The sequence below is a fragment of the Canis lupus genome, chromosome 3 (genome assembly GCF_011100685.1).
Source record: "Canis lupus familiaris isolate Mischka breed German Shepherd chromosome 3, alternate assembly UU_Cfam_GSD_1.0, whole genome shotgun sequence".
NCBI classification, from domain to species: domain Eukaryota; kingdom Metazoa; phylum Chordata; class Mammalia; order Carnivora; family Canidae; genus Canis; species Canis lupus.
The window spans coordinates 82,570,473-82,596,027 of NC_049224.1; the positions used below are offsets into that span (position 1 = coordinate 82,570,473).

General features: G+C 33.9%; 1 long non-coding RNA gene across 1 annotated transcript; it reads left to right on the top strand.

Annotated features, from left to right (window-relative positions):
- The first annotated feature begins 5,893 nt into the window (after positions 1–5,893).
- On the top strand, positions 5,894–21,593 carry LOC111095398. Its single transcript, XR_005356442.1, has 3 exons — positions 5,894–5,952; positions 9,303–9,446; positions 21,428–21,593. It is a non-coding gene; the product is annotated as an uncharacterized LOC111095398 (long non-coding RNA).
- The last annotated feature ends 3,962 nt before the right edge of the window (positions 21,594–25,555 follow it).

A 25,555-nucleotide genomic window follows, 5' to 3' on the forward strand; every position in this document is an offset into this window, starting at 1 on the left:
CAGTTGATACAAGTGGCAAAAGAAAAGTTGAAATAATTGAAAGCCAAAATATCTACCCCAGGGTGTCTAGTAGGTCTCCAGATCTTCTTTAGAGTCTATTCCTGATAAGCATTTCTGTCCTCAGCTTCCCAGAGGCACCACAGTATCTTCCTAATATCACACTCTCTGTTACTGTCTTATTTCTACTGCTGCTATTGTTCTGTGGCCATCAGAGTTAGTTTTGATTAAACACAGCTAAATGGAAACATTTCAATACAGAAACTACCTGGAATGGAGTGTTACCAGGGGCAGATATTAAATATATTATAATATATAATATAATATATAATACAATATAATATAATGTAATATAATATATAATATAATATAATATAATATAATATAATATAATATAATATAATATAGTATAATATAATATAGTATAATATAATATAATATAAAAGGACTGATTGAATTGAGGGAAATTATAGAGAAGTGAACTTCCCTCCATAAGACTGAGAAGATGAGAAATCATTAAGCACCACAGTATTTGATTATAAAAATTAGCTGATGTGCCTATAGATATTAATTTTATATCTTGGACCAGGCAGGTGCACCACCAGCTCTTTCTGAGCTAGAGTAGAAATTACAGCTACCAGGTTTAGTACATATTGTAAAAAATCTGTCACTTTGATTTTTTCCTGAAAATTCAAAGAATACCCTTTTATGAGATGATATGAACCGTGTGTATTTGTTCTACTTCCTCTAGTGATAAGTCCACTGAACACATGACACATTAAGAAACAAAGGGGAAATACAGGATGTCTTTGCAACTTGATTTGTTGTCACAAATTTTGGTGAAAAGAATACAAAAAATGCTTTGTTTCTATAATTTCAACATCTGTGAAATGAGTTTGGTGCTTTGTTATTTGGTCAGAGGCTATGGTGAGCCTCCCTGACTGCTCCATTTGTCACTGTAGCACCTGGAATGCAATTGTGAATTTTTTATCTCAAAGATGTCATACTCAAGGAATGAAGTTTTTCAGTTCAATGAGTATTTCTCTACACTGTGTACAACCTGGAATTTGCTCAATCTAATCCTTGCTGCAAACCTCTGTTTACACCATATAGATCTTTTGCTGGCTCTTTAAGACGTACCCTTCTTTTCCAAGAAACTGACTAGCATAATTTTGGCTACTTCTCCATGGGAAGAGGTATAGTAGTTAAACTTCAGACATCTCTAGTACTTCAAAACTGAAAAATAAAAATATAAGCACTGTCATGGTTATAGTCGATAATAAAATTCCTCATGTTTTTAGTCTCCTTGAGAATAAAGAGTGTTTCATAACCCAATTGACTTTTCGTGAGTTCCGTAGTCCCTCTGGTGGTTGGGTGGTACACCTTTAAAGTTTGCCTCCAGGATACCATGAACAACAGAAGACCACTCATGTTACAGGACACATTGTTTATGTATTTTATAAATACACTATGTACACACTTCATGTGTATAGATGTATAAATATTTCATGCTGGTGTAAAAATTTGACATAAATATCTTTCCAAACAGAATTTTAAGAATATTTTCCACTTAAAAACTCCTAAGGTATTTCACATTCCTTCAGGATTTGTGATTATGATTTTTCAAATATATTCCTTCCTTGCCTGATGAAAAAAAACTCATTATCTTACTAAGACATAAAAAAAAGTAATGTTACATGTTTCTGAGAAAAATTAAATCTGTGGCCATCATCCTACAAAATACATAGCCATAGTTTAAATGGGAATTAATGAATGTAAATGACTTAAAAAAATAGGAACTATAAGTTTGAATTCTAGAACACCTTAGAGAGTTGTTAAGACAGATGTCCGTATTATGCTAAAGACAAAACTCCAATTATACATATATTCTGTTCTTTTGAAAGTAGTATATGGTCCTAGCTAAGGATAACCCTGAAACTTGCTCATTAGAACCTAGCTTTTCTCTGCCAATCAAGCAATTTACTATAGTTCTCACCATAGAGTATGATATAAGCTGTGGAATTCTCATTTATGGCCTTTATTATGTTAAGGTCCATTTCCCCATACCCATTTTTATCCTAAATGGTTGTTGAAGTTTGTCAAATGCTTTCTCTGCATCTACTGAGATGATAATGATTTTTGTTCTTCATTTTGTTAATGTGGTGTATCACATTAACTGACTTGTGGATGTTGAACCATTCTTGCATTTCTGGAATATGTTCCATTTGATCATGGTGTATGATTCTTTTAATGTACTGTTGAATTTGGTTTGAAAACAGTTTGTTGAGAATTTTTCCATCTACATTCATCAGTGATATTGGCTTGTAATTTCTTTGTCTTGTGGTATCCTTGCCTAGTTTTGATATCAGAGTATAAGACATGATCAAAAACACAAGGATGCACACTCTTGTCACTTTTATTTAAATAGTAATGAAAGTCCTAGTCACATCAATCAGATAGATAGATGATAGATGACAGATAGGTAGATAGATTGATTGCATCCAGATTAGAACGGAGAATCAAAACTGTCATTATTTGCAGATGACAAACCCTAAGAACTCCATCAAAAACTAGAACTAATAAACAAATTTAGTAAAATGGCCTAGAATAAAATCAATACAAAAAAAAATCTGTTGAGTTTTTAGAACTAAGAGTGACATACCAGAAAGGGGAATTAATTAAATAATTCCATTTGTGCTTGTATCAGAAAGAATAAAATATCTAGGAATAGATTTAACCACGGAAGTAAAAGGTTTGTGTATTGAAAACTATAAGACAGTAATAAAAGAAATTGAAGAAGACTCCAAAATTGGAAATGTATTTCATGTTCACAGATTAGAAAAATTAATATTATTATAATGGCCATACTTACTCAAAGCAATCTACAGATTCAATGCAATTCTTATAAAAATTCCAGTGGAATTTTCCACAGAAATAAAACAAATAATCCAAAAATTTGTATGGAATCAGAAAAGAACCCAAATAGTCAAAACAATCTTGAGAAAGAAGAACAAAGCTAGAGGCATCACACTGTCTGATTTTGAACTATATTACAAACCTATAGTAATTAAAACAATGGGATGGCTGGGTGGCTTAGCAGTTGAACATCTGTCTTTGGCTCAATTCCCTGGCAAGTCCCCCATCAGGCTTCCTGCATAGACCCTGCTTCTCTGTCTGCCTATGTCTCTGCCTCTCTCTTTGTCTTTCATGAATAAATAAATAAAACCTTAAACAAAGTAAAAAAAAAAAACAGTATGATATTGGCATAGAAACAGACACATGATCAATGGAACAGAATAGAGCCCAGAAATGAACCCATACATATATGGCCAATTAATTTATGATAAAGGTGTTGAGAGTATACAATGGGTAAAGAGCAAGATCTTCAACAAATACTGTTGGAAAACCTGGACAGCTCCTTGCAAAATAATAAAATTTGACCATTTCACACCAAAGCCAAAAGTTAACTCAAAAAGAATTAAAGACTTCAACATAATACTCGAAACTATAAAACCCCTATAAGAAAACATAGGTGGTAATTCTCCTTGACATAAGTCTTGGTAATGATTTTTTGAATCTAATACCAAAAATAGAAGCAAAGAAACAAAAATAAACAAGTGGAACTACATCAAAGTAAAAAAGCTTATATGGTAAAAAAAAAAAAAATCAACAAAATGAAAAGGTGACCCACTAAATAGAAAACATTTACAAATCTGAGAACTAATATTCAAAATATATAAAGAACTCAGATAACTCCATAGCAAAAAAAAAAAAAATGAACAGAAAATGACTAGTTGAGGGGCACCTCCGTGGCTCAGTGGTTGAGCATCTGCCTTTGGCTCAGGTTGTGATCCCAAGGTCCTGGGATCAAGTCCCACATTGGGCTCTCTGCATGAAGCCTGCTTCTCCCTCTGCCTGTGTTTCTGCCTCTCTCTCTCTCTGTGTGTCTCTCATGAGTAAATATATAAATAATCTTTTTAAAAAAAGAAAATGGAAAAAAATTTTAAAAAAGAAAAAGAAAATGGATAGTATATTTGAATAGAAGATGAGGACATGGCCAACAACATGAAATGATGTTCAACATTATTAATCACTGGGGAAATTAAAATCAAATCTACGTGAGATATCACCCGGCATCTGTTAGAATGGTTGATCTAAAAAGACAAGAAAATAATGAGAGTTGGCTAGGATATAGTAAAATGGGAACCCTTGTGCACTGTTGATGGGAACATAAATTGGTCAGCCACTATAGAGAACAGTATGGATTTTCCTCAAAAAATTAAAAATGGAACTACAATATGATCCAGCAATTCCACTCTGAGTATTTATCCAATAAAACAAAAACACTAACTTGAAAAGACATGTGCATTCCAGTGCTTATTGCAGCATTATTTAAATAGTCAATGGATGGCAATGATCTAAATGACCATTAATGGATGGGTGAATACAGAAATTGTAGTACACACACACACAGGAATATTATTCCGCCATGAAAATGAAAGAAATCTTACCATTTGCAACCACATTGGATGGACTTGATGGCATTATGCTAAGTGAAATCTCAGACAGGGAAAGACAAATATTTTATGATCTCTCTTATCTTTAATATGTCAATAAAAGAAAAAAGAAAAGAAAACAAACAAGCAAGCAAGCTTATAGATACAAAAAACAAATTAGTAGTTGCCAGAGGTGGTAGGTGTGGGGTAGTAAAAGGGTACCAGCCCTACTCTACCACCAGGTCCAATTCTCTATCAAATCTCAGTTGGATTACTTCCATATATTTCTAACTATTCTCCCAATCTGTACCCTTGCCCATGTTCTTACCATAGCACCCAGAGTTATTAGATTAGTACCTGAGTCAAATCAAGTCACTTTTATGCTCAAATCCCTCCAATGGTTTTTCTTCCCAGTCAGATTAAAAGCCAATATTGTTTCAGTCCATTCAGGCTGTTGTAACAAATATATCACAAACTGGGTAGCTTATAAACAAAATAAATTTATTTTTCACAATCCTGGAAGCTGGGAAGTCCGAGATCAATGCACTTGCAGATTTGGAGCTTAATGAAAGCCACTTTCTCAGAGTCATCTTCCTGCTGTGTCCTCAGACTGTGGAAGGGGCAAAGGATCTCTCTGGGGACTCTTATAAGAGCACTAATCCCACTCATGAGGGTTCCACCCTTATGACCTAATCACCTTCCAAAGGCCCCACTTCAAAGTACCGTCACATTGGATATTAGGATTTCAACATATGGATTTGGAGGGGATACAAACATCAGGCCATAATAAACATCTTACTATGACCTACAAGGCCTGACAAAATCTGGATTCTAGAAACTCTGACTTTAATTCTTTCATTCTCCTCCCAGTTTCATCTGTCCAACTGCATGGGCCTCCTTAAGGTTCCTGAAACATGTCTAGTTCTGCTTTGTCACAGGTCTTTTGTCTCTGCTCTTCCCTATTTATGAAAAGATCTTATCTGAGACAGCACCATAGCTTCATCTCAGATGGTTTCATCTTTCTTTCTTTCTTTCTTTCTTTCTTTCTTTCTTTCTTTCTTTCTTTCTTTCTTTCTTTCTTCTTTCTTTCTTTCTTTCTTTCTTTCTTTCTTTCTTTCTTTCTTTCTTTCTTTCTTTCTTTTTTTTTTCTTTCTTTCTTTCCTTCCCTTTCTTTCTTTCTTTCTTTCTTTCTTTCTTTCTTTCTTTCTTTCTTTCTTTTCTCTTTCTTTCTTCTTTTCTTTTTTTCTTTTTTTTTCTTTATTTATTTTGATCAATTTGTTTATTTGAGAGGGAGAAAGCAAGGTGGGGGAAGGTACAGAGGGAGAGAATCTTCAAGTAGACTCCCCACTGAGCACAGAGCCTGACATGGGGCTCAGATCTATGACCTATGAGATCCTGATCTGAGCTGAAACCAAGAGTTGGGACATTTAACTGACTGAGCTACCCAGGCACTCCTCAGGTCTGTTTTCAATATTGATCTTCAGTAAGACATTTTTGTCAATCCTCCAAAATTCCACTCCCCTTCTGCCTAGCAAACTTTACTTTTTTCATGATTATTCTATATGTTCTACTTAGGAGTCAACACTCTCTAATCCACTACGTAATTTCTTATTTCTAATTTTTCCTTTTTATTTTACATCAGTATAATGCAGTTCCATATAGATAGGGTCATTTTCTGTTTTTTTCACTGAGAATGTTCTCAAAGTCTAGAATAATATAGTACTTAATAACAAAGCCTTATACCTAATAGATATACAAAAAAATATTTATTGAATAAATGAAGAAATAAATGACTCTTTCTTTTATGTGACTATTCTAATGTCTCATGGTTTCAGGGTAGGCACTTGGGGTATAACCATCACGAAAATGATTTTGTTTTAATGAAAAAAATGTCTAAGTGCAAATGATTGCCTAAAGCTAATTAAACTCCTTTAAGAACTTAACCCAAATCCTCATACAATGGATCTTACTCACTTTCTATAAATCACAGTGTATTTAGATTTTGTTTATAACTATATGAAACTGGTTGGCATATGAATTTTCTTTTGTAGTATCCTTGTTTAATATCAGAGTTAAGCCAACTTCCTTGGTACATAAGAATTGTTTGTTTTTTGTTTGTTTGTTTGTTTTTGGTTTTTTGGTGTTTTATTTTTTCCCCTGAGTAGACTTTCCACAAAAATTAAGACAAAAGTTAATTCCTTAGGCATGCTGAAATCAATCAAAATAAATTATCTTTTAAGTCAGAAGTGAACAATTTAATGTGAAAAAAAAGATTTTTTTTTAATCAGCAGGAAAGGGCACTCAATGCAAAGTTATATTCAGTTTTATAGAAATAAAAACATTATATTTTGGCCCCTTCATGTTAGTGGCTCTGTATATTTCTAGTTCATTCCAACTCACTAAATCTTCTGTCTAATGAATACTGCCACTGTTCCCACTGGCCAGAATGTAGTGATCTACCCAGATACTATTTCCCTCAATCCCAGGCTGTAAAATCTGGAACAACTTTTTCCAGGTATCATGTAAAGATCTGTCATGTGTGCCATGAGTAAAAAAAGGTTAAAAAGCATTGGTCTAGGTATTTTCTTTCGATTTATACCAGTAAATAATTTCAATTCATAGCACCCTCAAATAATTTGACAGCTAGCAGGGGAATGGAATGAAATAAAATATAGTAATACAGACAAAAAATTAAATATTAATGAAACCTATATGAAGCTTAACGCATAAAGGCTGAATAATTATAAAGAAAAATGCAATGACCTTAACTCCCAAACATGCAAAGAACATTGACTGGAAACATTACTAATTCATTCATAGCTAATTGTGTGGGTATTTGACAGCCTTAGAGGGAAGTATCAGTACGCTCATCAGATAGTTGCATCATTTATAAATTAAGTATATGCAGAATTGAAAAGAGACAGTGTCCTCAGGAGAAACTACAGATAGCAATAATCATGGTAGTTCCAGGCTTCATTATTTATCGGGCTTCATGAACACACTCCTGGGCTTTGAATTTTGGCCACTGCTTCACACTCCATACTCATCACCATGGTCATATTTCTCACACTCTTGCCATTATACTATCTGATATTTCACTATTGTCTTCAGAGCATTTGATCTACCAGCGCCATGTCTACTGTATTAACAAGTAACACTTGCTTAGTTTATGGTTTCAATTGCTCCACAGAAATTCAAAGCTACAATATCTTTCAGTAAAATGTTTTCTTGTACAATTTCTCATTTGATCCAAGGCAGTTGGGAATACAAATATCTCCATACTATCTTCACAGATAAGAATAACGAAACAGAGTCTCTACTCCCCATCATTCACCTTACCAAGAGCAGGATATGATTAGGGATAGGCTCTGGAATTCAATCTCATCGAACTTTCCACCATCTGCTCATTCTGAATATTGAGCCCATGCTTAAAATCCCCAAGGTGGTGATTTCTTGCCTGTCAAGTATGATTAAAGGGAAAACATTTACCTAGGGGCTTTTGTGAGTATCATGTGCAAAGTCATTCTTATAAAGATCTTCCAAAGGGTCCTGGATCAAAGTAAATGATACTTAAATGCTAGTAGACATTATTGATATTAGCAAAACTTCCAACATATATCCTCCAATTTCAGTGGTTTATACCTCTACAATTGACCAAGTTATTTACATAATCCCCTTCCTCCCCATCAAATTTCTCTTAATTATGGTACTTTTATTTAGATGTGGTAATATGCCAAACTTACTGCCTCCCAGCAGCTATTGAGTCATATCAAGAATTTCCGTGTCATTGATCTTCTATATTATTAAGTTGTTAGTTTCTTTCTTAGGGTGATCTCATTTTCAAGTTATAAAATAGTGAAATAATATTTAAGCTTAAAGTGAGATTTGAAAGAAAAAAGGTCAGAGATTAGAATAGAACAATCCAAAGTGGGTTATAATGACTCAATTTGTGACAGAATGAGGAAGACAGGCTGGGATCATTAGATATAAGAGAAGCGCTAATTCAGTTAGGTGTAAAGATTTAGACGGCTCTGATTCATGTCATACCATGTATCAATTTGACAAACAAACGTTATCCAAACCAAATCCAATCACAAAGCCTTAAGAGATTTACCCATTCTTAATTAGTAAAAAAGTAGGAAAATATCATGTCCCTAAAGCCTTCAGGAAGAAGAAGAAATGTAATTTATTAATTGTCAACTGCCAGACTGAATCCTTTACTTGTCAGTCATTGCAACAAAGATAGCTGTGGTTACTAATTTGATTCTTTAATACAATAGGAGAGGGGTAAGAAGTACAAATATTTTCTCTAGTGGCTGTTATAATTCTACAGCTATCAGGAACAATTGTCATGAATTCACCCACATGGTGAAACACTGAAAATTCATATCTAGGTCAGTGTTGAAAAGATTTTGTTTGTGACCTTGAATAGTGTTGCCAGAGGTGTTACAGCAATGAGAGTTTGCCATGGTAGAAAAGATGCCTAACTAAGTGTGACCTATGTATGATCACCCACACTAAATCTGCATTTTAGACGTCTATGTGAAAACTTACACCAAAACAATCTAATATAATTGTGCATCTAGGGGAAATAAATTCTGATGCAAAGTTTTTTCTTCAATGTTATAGGAGAAACAATTCCTTTCATTTTACTAACTGAGGGAAGATCCTGTTTCCAAAAAAATACAGAACAAATGAGTTTGGGGCTTGCAAATAAAATATTTAAATCGGTGCTACTCTGAAACCATGTCTATCAATGTCAGCTGCACATAAAAGATACATAACAGTTTGACTACATTTTACCGATAGGTTCCAACCCACTGACCACGTGGATAATCAGACCTTCTCCACATTCCACCTGCAGACTCAGACTTCTTTCTTATCACCAGCTCTCAATTCACATAGAAAACTGAAGTCATGGGCTTCCCACATCTTCATCACTTGGCCAAAAATGTAAGAATTTACTTAAATTTGTTTTGTATCTGGATCTTTCTAATCATTTTTTTAAATTTTTTTAATTTTTTTTTCTTTCTTCTCATTTAAACATACTTATGTTACTATTATATTAAAAAATTAAACAGAAACCATATTGTATTTCCCCTGCTCCTAAAAGTGGCATTTCCTTGTTCTCCTTTCTTTCATAGTCAAACTGCTAAACGTGTCTATATTAGATATATCTACTTTTTAAATTTTCATTTACTCTTTAAACTACTGGCTTCAACTCTGATGCCTATGCAATTAATACGGTTATTTTACTTTGGAATGGTGGCTTGATGTCATTGTAGACCATCTTCCCAGCAAAACAACCAAAACTGATGAAATATACTCTTTAATACACACAAGCAATATCTCCAAGCAAAACAAATAAAAACAACCATTTAACATATATGAAATTTTCCTAAGATCATACAGCAAATGGAGAAATAATTATTCAAGAAAACCTACTAAATTTCAGAAACAGCAAAAGTCTATGGCATTTGACCATAACCCACTCCCTCCCATTCCCTCAGGTCAATGATATAGAAACTGTACTCCGGGAAATGTTAGCCAACAAATCAGGGCTCTCTCTCTACAAATTTCAGATTCTCCCTGGCTAGGGCAAGCTTCCATTTTTAATTATCTCATTCCTCTCTGCCCTGAATGTCTTAATATTGGCAAAAATGACAAATCTCCTCAAATTAATTCACATTTTAAACTCAATGCCTATCACAATCCAACTGGAAGTTTTGTTATTCTTGTTGTTTTTCAGAAATTAACAAGTCATGCTAAAATTCATACAGAAATGTGAGGAACCAAGAATAACCAAGAAATATTACAAAAGAACTAAGCTTAATAACTAATATTTCTTAGTTTCAAAATTTGCTACAAAGCTACAGTAATCAAAAAAGTGTGGTGCTGCAGGAGGATGGTCATGAACAAATGGACAGAATTGATAATTCAGAAATAAACTTTACATTTATGGTCAATTGATTTCAACAAGGATAGGCTGCCAAGACAACTCAATGGGGAAAAAATGGGAGGGAGGGAAATAGTGGTATTAGCTATTCACATGCAAAAGAATAAAGTTGCATGTTTTTCTTATACATAACATTAAAAATAAACCAAAATGGACAACAGAAATAAATTTTAAAATAAAAACTATAAATTTCTTAGATGAAAACAAAGGCATAAATCTTGACCTAATAGCTTCTTGGGCTTTTGGCTAAGATCAAGTGTAAATCTTGACCTAGGTTTACCAGAACTTACCTAGATATGACACCAATTGTACAAGACAAAAAAGGAAAAATTTAAATCCATTTAAAAAACCAGTAATATAAACAATATCATTGCAAACATAAACACATACACCTAATGACAGAACATTTTTAAGTCATATATCTGATAACAGATTAGATTCAAAACATATAAAAAACACAACTCAATAATAAAAAGATAAGTAATCTTAAAAATAGATAAAGCATTTGGTTATAAATTTCTCCAAAGTAGGTGTATAAATGTCCAATAAGCATGTGAAAAAGTGTTCAACAGTCTTATCTATCAGGGCTACAAAATATAAACCAAAAACACCACTTCACATACACTAGAAGGTGTATAATCAAAAAGACTAGATAATAAGTGGAGTGAAAGATATGGAGAAATTAGGATCCTCATACACTGTTGGTAAGAACGTTAAATGGTGCAGCTGTATTGGGAAATAGTTTGACAGTTCCTCCAAATGTTAAAGATAGAGTAGCTATATAACCCAGCAATTTCACTCTTTAATACATATCCAAGATAAATGAAAACAGTCCACACAAAACTTGTATGCTTGTGTTCATAGCAGCATTATTCATAATGGCCAAAATTGAAAACAACTCACATATATGAGTCATGTATATGTCATAAAAATGGTCTAAGGTTTTAAATATTTAGTATGAAAATGACTTAGTCATTTCATCAGCATTGACTATAACATTAAATGTTAGACTTAGATTTGTGTATCAATTTTTATATAATTATAACAATTTGGATTTGCATAAAAGTCTGCATTTCAAAGTAAAGCATAACACATTATTTATAGTTCATATAATGTTTCCCATGATGTCTGGTTCATTTACGATTCCTTGTTACTCCTTTAATAGTTCAGGTGAAGAATATAGCAATTTTTCTCCATCGTACAGAAGGGTATTTTTAGGCAAAGTGATTTAAATAATAATCTCAAAGATGGTATGTGATAAATAGAATAGCTATTTATCTGGTGTTTTCTAACAATGTAACTATAATTATCTAAAAGAAAAAGGCACTTTTATCTATAGTAAAAAAATGAAGAAGAAGATTAAGTTAATTGTTTAAATAAGGTAAAGGGAAATTTTTCTAATTTTCCAGATAGTTTGGCTGAAAGCTGTCCTTTTAAGTCTAGAATCCAATGGATGATTACCTCATTTCTCTTTCACTTTGCCTTTATATATTTGAACTCAATAGCATGAAGTTTTATCCCTCTCTAAAGCATCCAGAGGATCGCTGTGTATTTTGCCTTACCAAACCATTTTATGAGAGAGAAAGAATTTGGATTTGTAAAATAGAACATTTTAAACCTCATATTTCTCTTCCTTGATAGATATTTTAAAAAGAATACTTAAATTAATCCTCAAAAAATTCTTCAGTGTAGATTTGGATTCTAATTCAGCAAAAGAGACTGAAACTAAGCTTATCATAGAAAAAAAAATCACGTACCTATATTCAAAAGAGGAAAGATTATCAACTGTGTAGTTCTAGTTAGCAAATATTAAATAGTCTGAACTTTCTTATAAGTGGTGAGAATGCAAATTACAGATGTGTAAGTGTGAGCAACCACCCACACATTTATTTATGTAAACTAACCAATAAGAATTCTCTGGACTTTTGTATGAGGCTGAAAAGAATTTAGCTTTCTACTATAATTTGTTACATACTCAAAATTTCAGGTTTTCTCATAAGGTTATTGAAAGTTAATGACTAAATATAGGTAGACAATTGACATTTCTTTCTTTTTCTCTGATTGATATAGACCAAAACTATCTACCAGGGAGACAGAAAAAACAAAGGACAAGGGTTTATGTCTGCATAATCTAGATTTATTACCTACTTTGAAAAATGTTCTATTTCACTCTTCACTCAACTTAGAGAAAGATAGTCCTTTAAAAATATGGTTTTTAAAAAAAGATGAATTTCAAATTTACATTCTCCTTTAGCTCTTGTATTACTAAAAGAAATAAATCTTCAAGGTGCAAAAGAACTGCATCAGTGCTTTCAGAACTAAATTATTATCTTCAAGGTTTTGATTCGAATCATATAAAGATTGACCCAATCTACTGTATGTGAATTTTATCTTGAATATGCAAAAACATTGTTTCACACATTGCTTTTTTTCCACTGATTCTGTAACCATTGTAGTTTCTTAAATATGTCATCATATTCATTCCATATTTAAAAAAAGGTAGAGAAAAAATTTTAAATGTATGTCAAAACAGCATATTATATATTCATATACAGAAAATTTGAGGAATTGCCTTCACTGAAACAAACTATAAAAGCCTTAAAGCTTTACAGTGACAGACTTGGTAGGCCACACAGCCAGTGTAAAATTGGATTCAGTGTGATTATTTCTGGGCAATAATTCAGAGCAAATAACATCAAGGAAGGCTTGCGTAAATCCAGATGGAAAAAGTGGATTTAAATCAAACTAATAGGTTGCAAAACATATGAAATATGCTTTGTACTGTGCCTTGGAGACACATGGCCAAATCCATATTCAAAAAGTAAAAACAAACCAGAGTGATTTGAGGAATAAATTACTTGTCATCGTGATCTTTAAAAATGCCAGAATTTAATGCAAAAATATAATCCTAACATTTATTGCAGCAAAAATAAATGTCAACATATTAGACTTAACTGGCAAAGCCTTGTGGTAGCATTTCTACAGAGTGAAAGGAACATGACAAGCTGTATTTCATATTTATTAGAATGAGATTTGGTCTTCTTTATCATAAGCAGTAGATTTAAACACTTTATTTTAATTTACTTCATGGTATTGAGGAAAACATTGACTCAGATAAGAAAAAAAATGCTATATAATCTTGTTCACTGAAACAATCCATCAATCTCAGAAGCTAAATATGTACTATGACAACACCAAACCTTTATAGTTAGAAAGAAGAATCACGTATAAAATGGCTGTGACATATACCATGTCCCAGGCAGCATATGTGTGTGGGAAATTCTGTGTGGATGCACAGTCATACATAATATATACAGGGCTTTCTTTCTTTTATTTATTTATTTATTTTATTTTTTTGGTATCATCCCTTCATATTGTTTACACAGCTGAGAATGAATGGTGTCCAGGCCTAAAAATCCCCTAACTTATCCTAGCCAAAATAGGTTCCTTTTTATAAAAGTTATATATGTGCAAAATACATATTTGATATTTGAATGCCTTCCCAAAACAAAGTTATGATATTTTGAAATCCACTTAAGTAACACTTCCCATGATCTTAAGAAACAGAATATTCAAAAGTTCCAATACCATGGACAAATGACAAACATACTTTTCTTTAGATTGGTAAAGATCAAGCATAACAATATTTATCATAATAAAAGCAAAATGTGTAGAGTGCACTATATAAACCAATGTTGCATAAACACAATAAATATGTATATATGTAAATCCAAATGTTTGCATACACGTTAAGTGTGCATAGATAAATACATAAATACCTTTTCCAGGAGGGCAAAAACTAAGTTTTTATTTGCGTGAAGGAATGTGCAATTATACATGCAAATTTTGAAATGTCTAGTATGAAGATTAGTAATTTCAACACATTGAACTCTGCAAAGATATTTATAAATCCACTTACCAGTTAGGTAGTAAACAAAATTTTACGTGTCTAAGCACAAATACTTTATATAAATATCCTAAATGTTGAAACGATAGGTGATTATATGGACACACATATGCTGCCACTACATACCAGCAAGTAATTAGACCATATATTCTGAATTTTTTTCCCAAATACCTACTATGAATTTTTATGTTTAAAAAGTCACTACTTAACAGCCAAGACCTTAAAAATAAACATTTTATGTATATTTGTTTGAACATTTAATCTTCATTTTAATAGCCTGAGTTCTTTTTTGTTTCTTTTTTCTTTATTTTTTTTTAATACTCCAAACTCTTAAGTAGTTATCTAGGAAATTAAAATAATACTTTCATGTTGTTTGGGGAAAAGTAAGAAGCTTGATTCAATCCAGCAGCATAATACTCCAACATTTACAGTTTTCTTTGGTTTGTATGTACTTCAGATAGTCCTCTGTCAAATTAAAGCGTGCTATAAAAAATTAATAAACTGTGTTCTAGACACGTCTTTTCAAGTGTGCAATCACATCCACCATTTACAATTCCTTTTTTTTGTCTGGAGGCTATAATGTACTGAGATAGGTATTTTGATTATCTTAATGACTGGTATATCTCATTCATGATAAGGTTGCTAACTCTGTACATCCTAATTAGCCAGTTCATTCAGTGAAAAGAATTTATATGCACATAGCCCAGGACTAGTCCATCATGCATGATTTACAAATATACATAACGCTTTTTTATGCCAACCAGAAAACTAAGCACCACAGATTCAGAACACCTGACCCTCAAAAAGCTTCTAGTCTGTTGTTGAAGTAGTATGCTGTAAACCTGAACCTAATATAACATTATATCCCACCCATTGTTCAATAAAAAAAAAAAAAAAAAAACAAGAAGCCCTTAGGCTAGTAAGGAAGAGAAGTCAAATTCAAAGTAGTAAGTGATATAGCAAAAGTACTGAAGCAGAGGAAACAGCCAATTCTGCTTGGTGGGGGGAGTGTGGGGTCAAAGGGAATTATAAAACTGTAATCATGAGGAAGGCTTTACATAAAAGTGATTCATAACCTTAAGTTTGAAAGATAAGTGAGGTCTTGGAGGGGTTGGTGGGGCAGGGCAGTGAGCGGTGTGTAGGTTTTATATGGCATATTCTATTTGGGGAAATGCAAGTGGCAGCATTCAGTGGCAGATCAATATAAAATAACTGCTTTATTTTTTTTTAAGATTTTATTTATTCATGAGAGACACAGAGAGAGGCAGAGACACAGGCAGAGGGAGAAGCAGGCTCCATGCAGGGAGCCCAACGTGGGACTCGATCCCAGGACCCCAGGATCACGTCCTGGGTTGAAGGCAGGTGCTAAACCGCTGAGCCACCCAGGGATTCCCCAAAATAACTGCTTTAAAGACCAGATTAATAAATAAAGCCATAGGTAAATTTTGTCTTTCCCCTGTGAGGTATCTTCATTGTCTTAATGTTCTTATTTCCCTTCATTCAGGGAAAAAAGGGAATCTCTCCAATGCAAAATAAATTCTAATTAAAGAGTCAAGGGGTTTGCACATAAAAACAGCAAATCTGTATGACTCCTTTGAGTAAAAACAAAATCAAATCAAATGAAACAACACTTTAAATAAAAATAATTATTGCTTTTAAAAAAGAGATTAAGATCACATGAGGAGTTTTCAAAATTATATTCAATGTGGATATAAATATTTGCTAGTTTCCTTCCAAATATGAAAACTCTATTTTAACAATTAGAGATCTCATTTAATTCTACTTCTCTATGATTTACATAATTAAAAAAAAGATATTTTCTGATTAGTCACTTCCATTTCATATAGGATGGCTCCTGCTAGCAGATAACATGATAGTAAAAAAAAAAAAAAAATTCTAGAGTATTTTTTCCTTTTTAACTAGGATATTAATATTATTTTGTATTAATAGGTCTATATTAGTAGAACTTCCTAGACCATTTGAACAGATTTTTTAAACAGATTTTCAAGTCATACAACTCAATGGAAACTATAAGTAAACCTTAGGAAGTTCATTAAAACTTTTACCTATTGAGTATCTTTTCTTTTCTTTTTTTTTTTTTAAATAATTTTTTTTTTAATTTATTTATGATAGTCACAGAGAGAGAGAGAGAGAGAGAGGCAGAGACACAGGCAGAGGGAGAAGCAGGCTCCATGCACCGGGATCCTGATGTGGGATTCGATCCCGGGTCTCCAGGATCGCGCCCTGGGCCAAAGGCAGGCGCCAAACCGCTACGCCACCCAGGGATCCCTGAGTATCTTTTCTACATGATGAATGATACTGGTTTTTCCTTATAAGCAGGTATATATGTGGGATCATCTCTTCTTATCGACCGTAGACATTTATACTTCCCACCAGATGTACTCAGGCTCTCTTCCTTACTTATTATGCTCTCTGTAATGGTCACACAACAAAAATCTTTTTTTTTTTTTTTCCCCTGGTGGCATTCATATAAGAAGCTTCCTGATTGCAATAGAACTTGACCTCCCCACTCTGGGTTGTTATGTGGCTGGCTTGTGCCCTTGAGTTCCATCATTATTCTCCCATTAGACCACCATCTATTTTGTCTGCTTGGCAACTTCCTGCAATATTCCTTTGCTGTTTCATTTGCATGTACTGTTCCTGATGGACATAAGAATTATATTCTCTCTTCCTCACACCTACCTTGATTCATCCTGATTTATAGCTCTGTCAACTAGTATTGCCTATTCATGTACTTCATATAAATGGATTCACACAGGATACATTCTTTAGTGCCTAACTTCTTCTGCCCAAATTATTTTCATGAGCTCTGTTTATGCTTCTGAACATAGCAATAGTTTTTTTTTCTTTTCTGTTGTTTTACAATACTCCATCAAATTATATGCTTAAGTAAAATTAAGTATGCTTAAGTACATCTTAGTAATTCTTGTGTCAAAGAAAGGAAAATTAAATTAAAATAAAGAATCACATACAAGGTTACTAATCCCAATGTTATTTGTGATAGTAGGTCAGCGGAAACTATTGGTTTCTCCATCTTTGAGGCAGTGAGTAAGCCAATTGTGGTAGATAAAAACCTTGAAGGTCTTTACAACAGTTAAGCATTTAACTAAACCAAACAATCTATGACAAGAGTAAATATATACTGGTAAGGGAAAAACTAAGTGGAGAATAAGTATATAAGTACCATAATAAAGAAGAATACACAAAGAAAAGAGTAATGTACTTTTCCAAGAACACCAACTAACAAATAAAGGTGTTGCTCAATGAATTAGAACTGGGGGCAGTGGAGAGTGGATTGGGGAGGGTGGGGGATAAGGATTAAGGAAACCAGAAACAAACCTTGAGTGAATAAAGGATACTATTTCATGCTCTGAACACATATGATTATTTCAATACTCCAAATCTGAGATCTAACAAAAGAAAAAAGAAAAAAAACCCTCTTCTATCCAAAATAGTTATTCTAAAATACAGCCTAAATTCATCCATTTCTTTCCATTATCGCTATTACCATATTCCAAGCCTCCCTCACATCTTGAAAACCTGTGTCATGCTTCCATTCTTTCACCCCTGTTGTTCTTTCTTCACCCAGCAGGCAAAGAGAGCTTTTGGAAACTTAAATCATGTCAGGTCCCTCTCTCCATCGTTTAAAATGACTGATAGGGGATGCCTGGGTGGCTCAGAGGTTGAGCATCTGCCTTTGGCCCAGGGCGGGATCCCAGAGTCCTGGGATCCAGTCACACATCGGGCTTCCTGCATGGAGCCTGCTTCTCCCTATGCCTGTGTCTCTGCCTCTCTCTGTGTGTCTCTCATGAATAAATAAATTAAATCTTTAAAAAAAATAAAAATAAAATAAAATGACTGATAGAATTTCCCATTAGTCCTCAGTCAAACAAAGTTGAGCAGATTGGTACTTACAGCAAGAGAGATTAAACACTGTGGGAGGAGTATTGGGCATCTGCTTAAGGAGATATTGGAAGGGACTGGTTATAAGATCTCGGCTGGGATTTTAGGGAAGATCCGAGGAAGTATGGCTTTGTTTTGGACTGACAACTGACAAACATGGGACAATTTTATCATTTGTTTTCTTAGTCATTTATATCCAGTTGGCAGAAAAAATGCAGTAAGTTAAAGCTCTGTTGGTAAAGGATTAGCAAGCACTTCTGTGAGTCTAGAAAGAGGATGCTTGGTTATATTTGTGGTGTATAGTGAGTTACTGGTTTTGTCTATGATCAAACATGAGCATGAAATGATCTGCTTTTCTTTCATCTCATCTCATCACAGTGTCACACAGTGACCCCATCTGAGCTTGGTAGTGAAATTATGTTTAATAGGTGAAAGCCATGGCCTAGATTTTAATGCCAGAATGGACAGATGTCAGTGGCTTCTGTATGTTTGAGTGTGTGGGTGGAGGGAGGGGTGGAGAGAGACAGAGACAGAGAGACAGAGAGAGAGACAGAAGAGGAAGTTAAGTTTCAGGGCATTAATTCATGATATCTAGATCATGTAATTGCCAACACCGCTTAGGAAGGTGTCCAGGAAATGTAATGTGTATTTAGACACAGTTTGGTCTCCTTTGATCTTTCTGTTGCAGGTTGACTTTTTGAGTTACCCAATGTGTCAATGACTGTGGAATGATATTCAAGATTCTTGACAGGATTCATGGATGGATCATAGCACAGACAATTGCAAAAAACAAAATGATCATCGGGACTTGTGATAAGTCCTGAGTCTAGGGTCCTACATAACCAAACCCAGGCAATGAAAGCATATTACAAAATGCAGCTGAGGCTTTTCCAGCTATAGAATTATAGAAACTATGAACAGAAAAAGAACAATAAAGATAAAAAAGTGAATTAGTAGCAGCGAAGGCACACACACACAAAACGGAACAAATATATTATAAAATAACAATAACTGCAAAGCACAAGAGCAATGGAAGGAAGCAATTATATCTTATCCGGAGTGATAAATAAGATAATAGGGCTTCCTTCCTCAGTGTATCCTCACTGAAAACTCCAAATACCTCAGGCAGCCTGAATAATCACTGGTGCCTCTTGAGTGCAAAGAAGAGATGATTTAACAGTAACCAATAAATACTGAAGGAAGAATGAGTGAAAATAATGTGTCTCTTTCTGAAAGCTGAGAGCCCAAAACACAACCTAGCATTGTGGCTCATATCAACGTCCAATTTTCTCACAGACACTCCTCCATCTCCAAGAACAAAATCACTGTCTAGACTGTGGGAAATGAAGTCGAACAATTGCAATGACATCTTCATGGAACTGCCTTTTAATGTGTTCTGTCTCATACCCTTAGAGCTCTTCAGTGTTTCATGTATAAACCTCTGAGAGAAAATACTTCTTTCTTTCTCTAGGTATCAGCTACCAGGGTTTAACACTACCCTCTGTACTCGGAACCTGTCTGTGTTATTTTGTGAAACTTCCAAGTTATTGCTCCAAAGACTCAACTATTTTCCTTCTATCTAGGTTCTCAAAGAGCCTCAGTTCCATCTGAAGACGTTAGGTCACCTACTGAGAGAAGCCAAGAGAAACTGAATCAATAAACACCACACCACACCACACACACACACACACACACACACACACACATACGCGCGCGCGCGCGCGCCCTCTGCATAAAACATAACTACTCACTTTTCAGTCTTTATAATTGAAAGGAAGTAGGCCTAGAGATACTGTGCAATACCTGATTAAAGAATGATTTTCAAAAAAAAATAAATAAATAAAATAAAGAATGATTTTCAGCAGTGGCATTGCTTGTCTCTAAATTCCATCAAATCAAGTGACCTGACCATATTCTAGGTATGTTTACTGATTTGATGACCATATCCCTGCCTGTGGTATCTTCCTGTACCAATGTCTTCCCCCTCTCCTTCCTACCATGAAAAGACTGTCACCTGCCTTCCTGAAGTGACTTGGTCAGGCTTGGTTTATGGTTGAGGTTTGATACCATCGTCCAAGCTTAGCATGACACAATTCCCTGTGCTTAAGACTCTAAAGTTATGTTCATGATTAAACAAATCAATACACAGATGGCTCTTTGAAAATTATCTAAAAGTAACCATGCCATGATTTTTAGTTGTCAAAATAACGCCTTACTCAGGCTGTGGGATTCCTATACTCTTACCACAAACATTTACTGTGTCCTTTCAATGAAAAAGCATTCCGATTTCTGGAGAAACACAATGGATTGCTCTGTCCATTCCGAAACAGCACTCCATCTGATCAAAGTGATAGACAATAAACTGATAAGTTTTAATTAGCATAAGAGGTGCTATGGAGTGGGTATATGCAAGGTATTATAAAAATACAGAGGAAATTTGAGTGCTTTGAGATGGGCTGTGATTTCAAATTCTAGTAGTTTTTCCTCTTTTATTTTTCTTTAAAAATAAAGAATTATTTTCATTGGGTTATGATATGGTTACACTTATGGTTATTGTAGAGGTTACGGTATGCCCACTATGTGAAGAGGGTGTGTATGGACACTGAGTCGACAACGGATTATGCTCGTTATTATAATCTTGTCTCCTAACTCCAAACTATAATCTAAATTTTAATGCTAGGGCAGGAACTCTGCAAAACACCTTTCTGCTTTGCCAAAAGCAGCTTCTTTGTTAAGCTCTTAACAATAGATATTTTAACAGAGTGACTGCAAGACCAGAGGAGGGAAAAGGGGATTATTTCTTCTTGTAGGATTCCTGAATTTGTATCACCCCATAAAAATTACTTCACCCTTATAACAGCGGTTTCTCCTCACAGTTGTAGCTGAATCTGGTTTACCATTTTTCCGAAACTTATAGAACCTTATTGTGTAGAAAATGCCAACAACCCTTACACCCTACTTATTGGAGTTTCACCCCTGCAGAGGTCTAAAGCTTCCTTGTTTTAATTACTTCAATCTCCATCCTTGGTTTTCTCAGCCCTATGAGTGGTAGCTCCATCCTGCAGTTATCTCTAAGATCTTTCCATGTTCTCTTCTTTCCTTTTCTGCTAATAACCTTCTGTATAAGTAATGATTTTTTTTTTTTAGGTTTTATTTATTGGAGAGAGAACACAAGCAGACGGAGCAGCAGAGGGAGAGGGAGAAGCAGGCTCCCCACGGAACAGGGAACCAGTCGTGGGGTTTGATCCCAGGACCCCCAGATCTTGACCTGAGCGGAGGGTAGATGTTTCACCAACTGGGCCACCCAGGTCCCCCTAGGTAATGATTCTTTCTATTAAATTCTCTCTGTTCAAATAACTGGTGTGATTTTTGTCTCCTGATTGCATTCTGACTAATAAATCCACTTGAGTTTTCCCAGCACCTAGACTAGTGACTGACAGTGAGCACTCAAGAAGTATTTGTGGGATTGATACCATAACAAAAGCTAACCATTCTTGAGCCTTCACCATCTCATGCTCTGTCCTGTGCTCTACATGTATATTTTCATGTTATAATCACAGCATATCATAGGAGATAGAACTATTATCGCTGAGAAAAAAAATCAAGGTTGATATGTACTGAATGCTAAACTCAATTTAATGTGAGGCACTGTGGGATGGAGCCCTCAGATTATAATAATTGATCTGTTTTGTCTAATTTATCAATTATGATTGTAAAATGATCTGTAATGTTCTCTTGCTATTCTTTCATGAATGGTAGATCTGAGTGATAACCCTGTTCATGCCCCATGTTGGTGACTTGTGTCTTCTCTCCTTTTATTCTCTTTTTATCCTTGTCAGTTATGCTTTTGTTTGTGTTTTTTTTTTAATTGATTTTTTCAAAGAACCAGTTTTTGGTTTCATTGATATTCTCTTTTATATTTCACTCTTATTGATTTCTATTATCTTTATTATTTTCTTTCCTTTGTTTGCTTTGCATTTATTTTGCTCTTTTTTTCTCTAGTTTCTTGAGACAGAAACTTATATTAAGACCTTTCTCTTTTATAATACAAGTCTTTAGTGCTATAAATAAATACCCCTCTTGGCACTGCTTTAACGTCATCCTACATAAGTTAATTTATTTATATTTTTATTCAGTTCTCTGTGTTTTTTATTTACTTTGGTTCTCTCATTCTGATCTATGGATTTAGTAGAACTGTGTTGCTTAAATTTCAAGTGTTTGTAGAATTTCCTGTTGTGTTTACATTACCGATTTCTAGTTTAATTATTTTATGATCATGAATAAACATGTATAATTTCTATTATTTTTTATATATTTTTTTTTATTTATTTATTTATTTATTTATTTATTTATTTATTTATTTATTTATGAGAGACACAGAGAGAGAGAGAGAGGCAGAGACACAGGTAGAGGGAGAAGCAGGCTCCATGCAGGGAGCCCAACGTTGGACTTGATCCCAAGACTCCAGGATCATGCTCTGGGCTGAAGGCAGGTGGTCAACAACTGAGCCACCCAGGGATCTCCAATTTCAATTATTTTAAATGTATTCAGTTTTGTTTTATGTCAAGGGTATGATCTATCTTTGGAAAAAATATTTTATGTCCAGGGTATGATCTATCTTTGGAAATGTGTATTACTATTATGGAATGGAGAGTTATGTATGTGTCAATTAGATCTTTTTGGATGGTATGTCACTCAGTTCTATATCCTCACTAATGTTCTATCTATTAGTTCTATAAATTACTGAAAGTGGCATGTTGAAATACCAAACAATAATTGTGGGATTTGTCCATTTCTCCTTCCATGTTTATCATATTTTGCTTTATATCGGTGGTTTTGTTGTTTCATGTGTGAACATTTAAAATTATTATGTTTTCTTAGTAGACTGATCCTTTAGTCATTACTAATTTTTTTTATTTCTAGTAATTTTCTTTACTCTGAGGCCTATTTTATCTAGATAGTCAGTCTTGCTTTTTTAAAAGTAATGTTTTCATGACATTTCTTTTCTCTTCTTTCTTTCTTTCTTTCTTTCTTTCTTTCTTTCTTTCTTTCTTTCTTTCTTTTATTTTCAACCTATTTCATTGTATTTTAAGTGAGTTTCAGAACATGTTGTTTAGCCTATACACCAGGTCCACTGCCAACTAATTGTCTTTTAGTTGGTGTATTTAGACCATTTATATCTTTGATCATTATTGTTATGCTAGATAATTATTGATAAAGATTTCAGATAATTATTTATACCACTTAAGTGTGATATTTCATGTTTTTTCTTTTGTTTGCTTCTTCTAATTCTAGTTGCTTTCCTAATCATTTCTTACCTTCTTATTTTCTCAAACTTTTTTTTTTAGGATTCTACCTTTGTTTATTTAAAATGTATTTGAGTATATTGTTTATTATTAAAAAAACTTATCACAGTCCAGTGGCATTGACAATTTACCATTTCAAAGAAAATACAGAAAATGTACTTCCAATGAGGTGTCCTCATTTTTTAAGTATGATTCTCTTTAATGTTGTTGCTATAGGCACTGAATACATCATATAGTAGTATAATTCTTGTTTCAACCATCAAAAACTGTTTTTAAAAATCCACCAAAACTGTAATCTATTAAATTGCTCCTATTTTTACCATTTTAATCTTTTTCTTCCCCCTGAAGATTCAAGCCTTTTATCATTTGCTTTGTTTTGAAAAATTATTTTCCTCATTGTTGAAAGGTGGCTTTCCTAGAAATACTTTTAAAAAGTCTTCCTTTATGTGAAAATATTTTTATTGTATTACTGAAGGATATTTTTACTGGATACAGTAATATGGATTTGACACCTCTTTTCTCTTAGTACTTGAAAAATATATGCTACTTCCTTCTGTCCTCTGTGGTTTCATAGGAGACATTCACTGTTATTTAAATTGGTGTTCCTCTATAGTATAGTGGCCCTTTCATTGTGGCCACTTCCAAAATTTGTTTTTGTCAGGATGCCTGGGTGGCTCAGTCAATTAAGCATCTGCTTTCTGCTCTGGTCAGGATCCCATGTTGGGATCCCTGCTGAGCAGATAATCTGCTTCTCCCTCTCCTTCTGTTGCTCCCCTGCTTATGTTCTTTCTCTGGCTCTCTCTGTCAAATAAATAAAAACAAAAACCTTAAAAAATATTTGTCTCCAGTTGAATTTTGATATACTTTGGCATGGATGTTGCTCATTTTATCCTATTTGGTATTCACTTAACTTCTTGGATCTGTAGATTTATGTATTTTACCAAATTCAGAAAGTGTTCAGCTGTTATTTCTTTGAATATATTTTAGCTCCCTCTCCCTTCTTTACTTCTGGGACTCTAATAATATGAAATTTACCATTTTTATTATTGTCCTATAGGTACCTGAAGCACTATTCTTATTTTTGTAAGTTATTTTTGTTTTTCAGATGGAGTATTCTGATCCAACTTCAAATTCTCTGCTACTATTCTTTGTCAACTCCCTCTGCTATGGAGCCCATCTAGTAAATTTTTTTTGGTCATTATCTTTTTTTTTTCATTTCTATTATTTCCATCTGGCTCCTTTTTAAATTTTTTAATTCTTTGCTAAGACTTTCATATCTTTTTTTTTTTTCAAGACTATCTGTAATTGCCATGGAAGCATTTTTTAAAAATCTTTGTTAAATAATTCCAACATTTGAATTATTTCAGTGTTACTTCTGAATTTCCTTTCTCATTCAGGTTGTGATTGAACTGGTGCTTGTCATGATGAGTCATTTATGATTATATTGGATGCTTTGGGTATCATGTTGTAAGATTCTGGGCTTATTTATTTATTTATTTTTTAGCAGGCAGCCATTCTGTTTAGTTGTAGTGCACAGATATGAGGGAAGGTAGATGTTCATTTCTATGTTGGGTACTGTTGACACCATCTAACTCACACTATCTTGTTAGGGTCAGGTGGGGATTCAGGCAGCAACCAGCTTGGCACCACTGACATGAGGCAGAGTGGGAATCATGATGACTAGCCCTTCTCCACACTTCCTCATTCAACTTAATGCTGATGAGTGTGTGTGGAGGTTTAGTTTCCCGCTTAAGTCCAGTTGAAACCAGGGGCCAGGGGAATTTGGAGGGCTGACAAGCCCAACATACACAGCTTTATTCCATCAATAAACCTTGCTGATATACCTTGGCAGCAGAATCAGATCCTGCCTGCTTCCGCTAAGTGAGGGATGGAGATTAGTTTTCCGTTTAGTGGCTGACACCACCAGGTAAAGAACTACATCATCATCTGCTTCTACAAACTGGGAAAT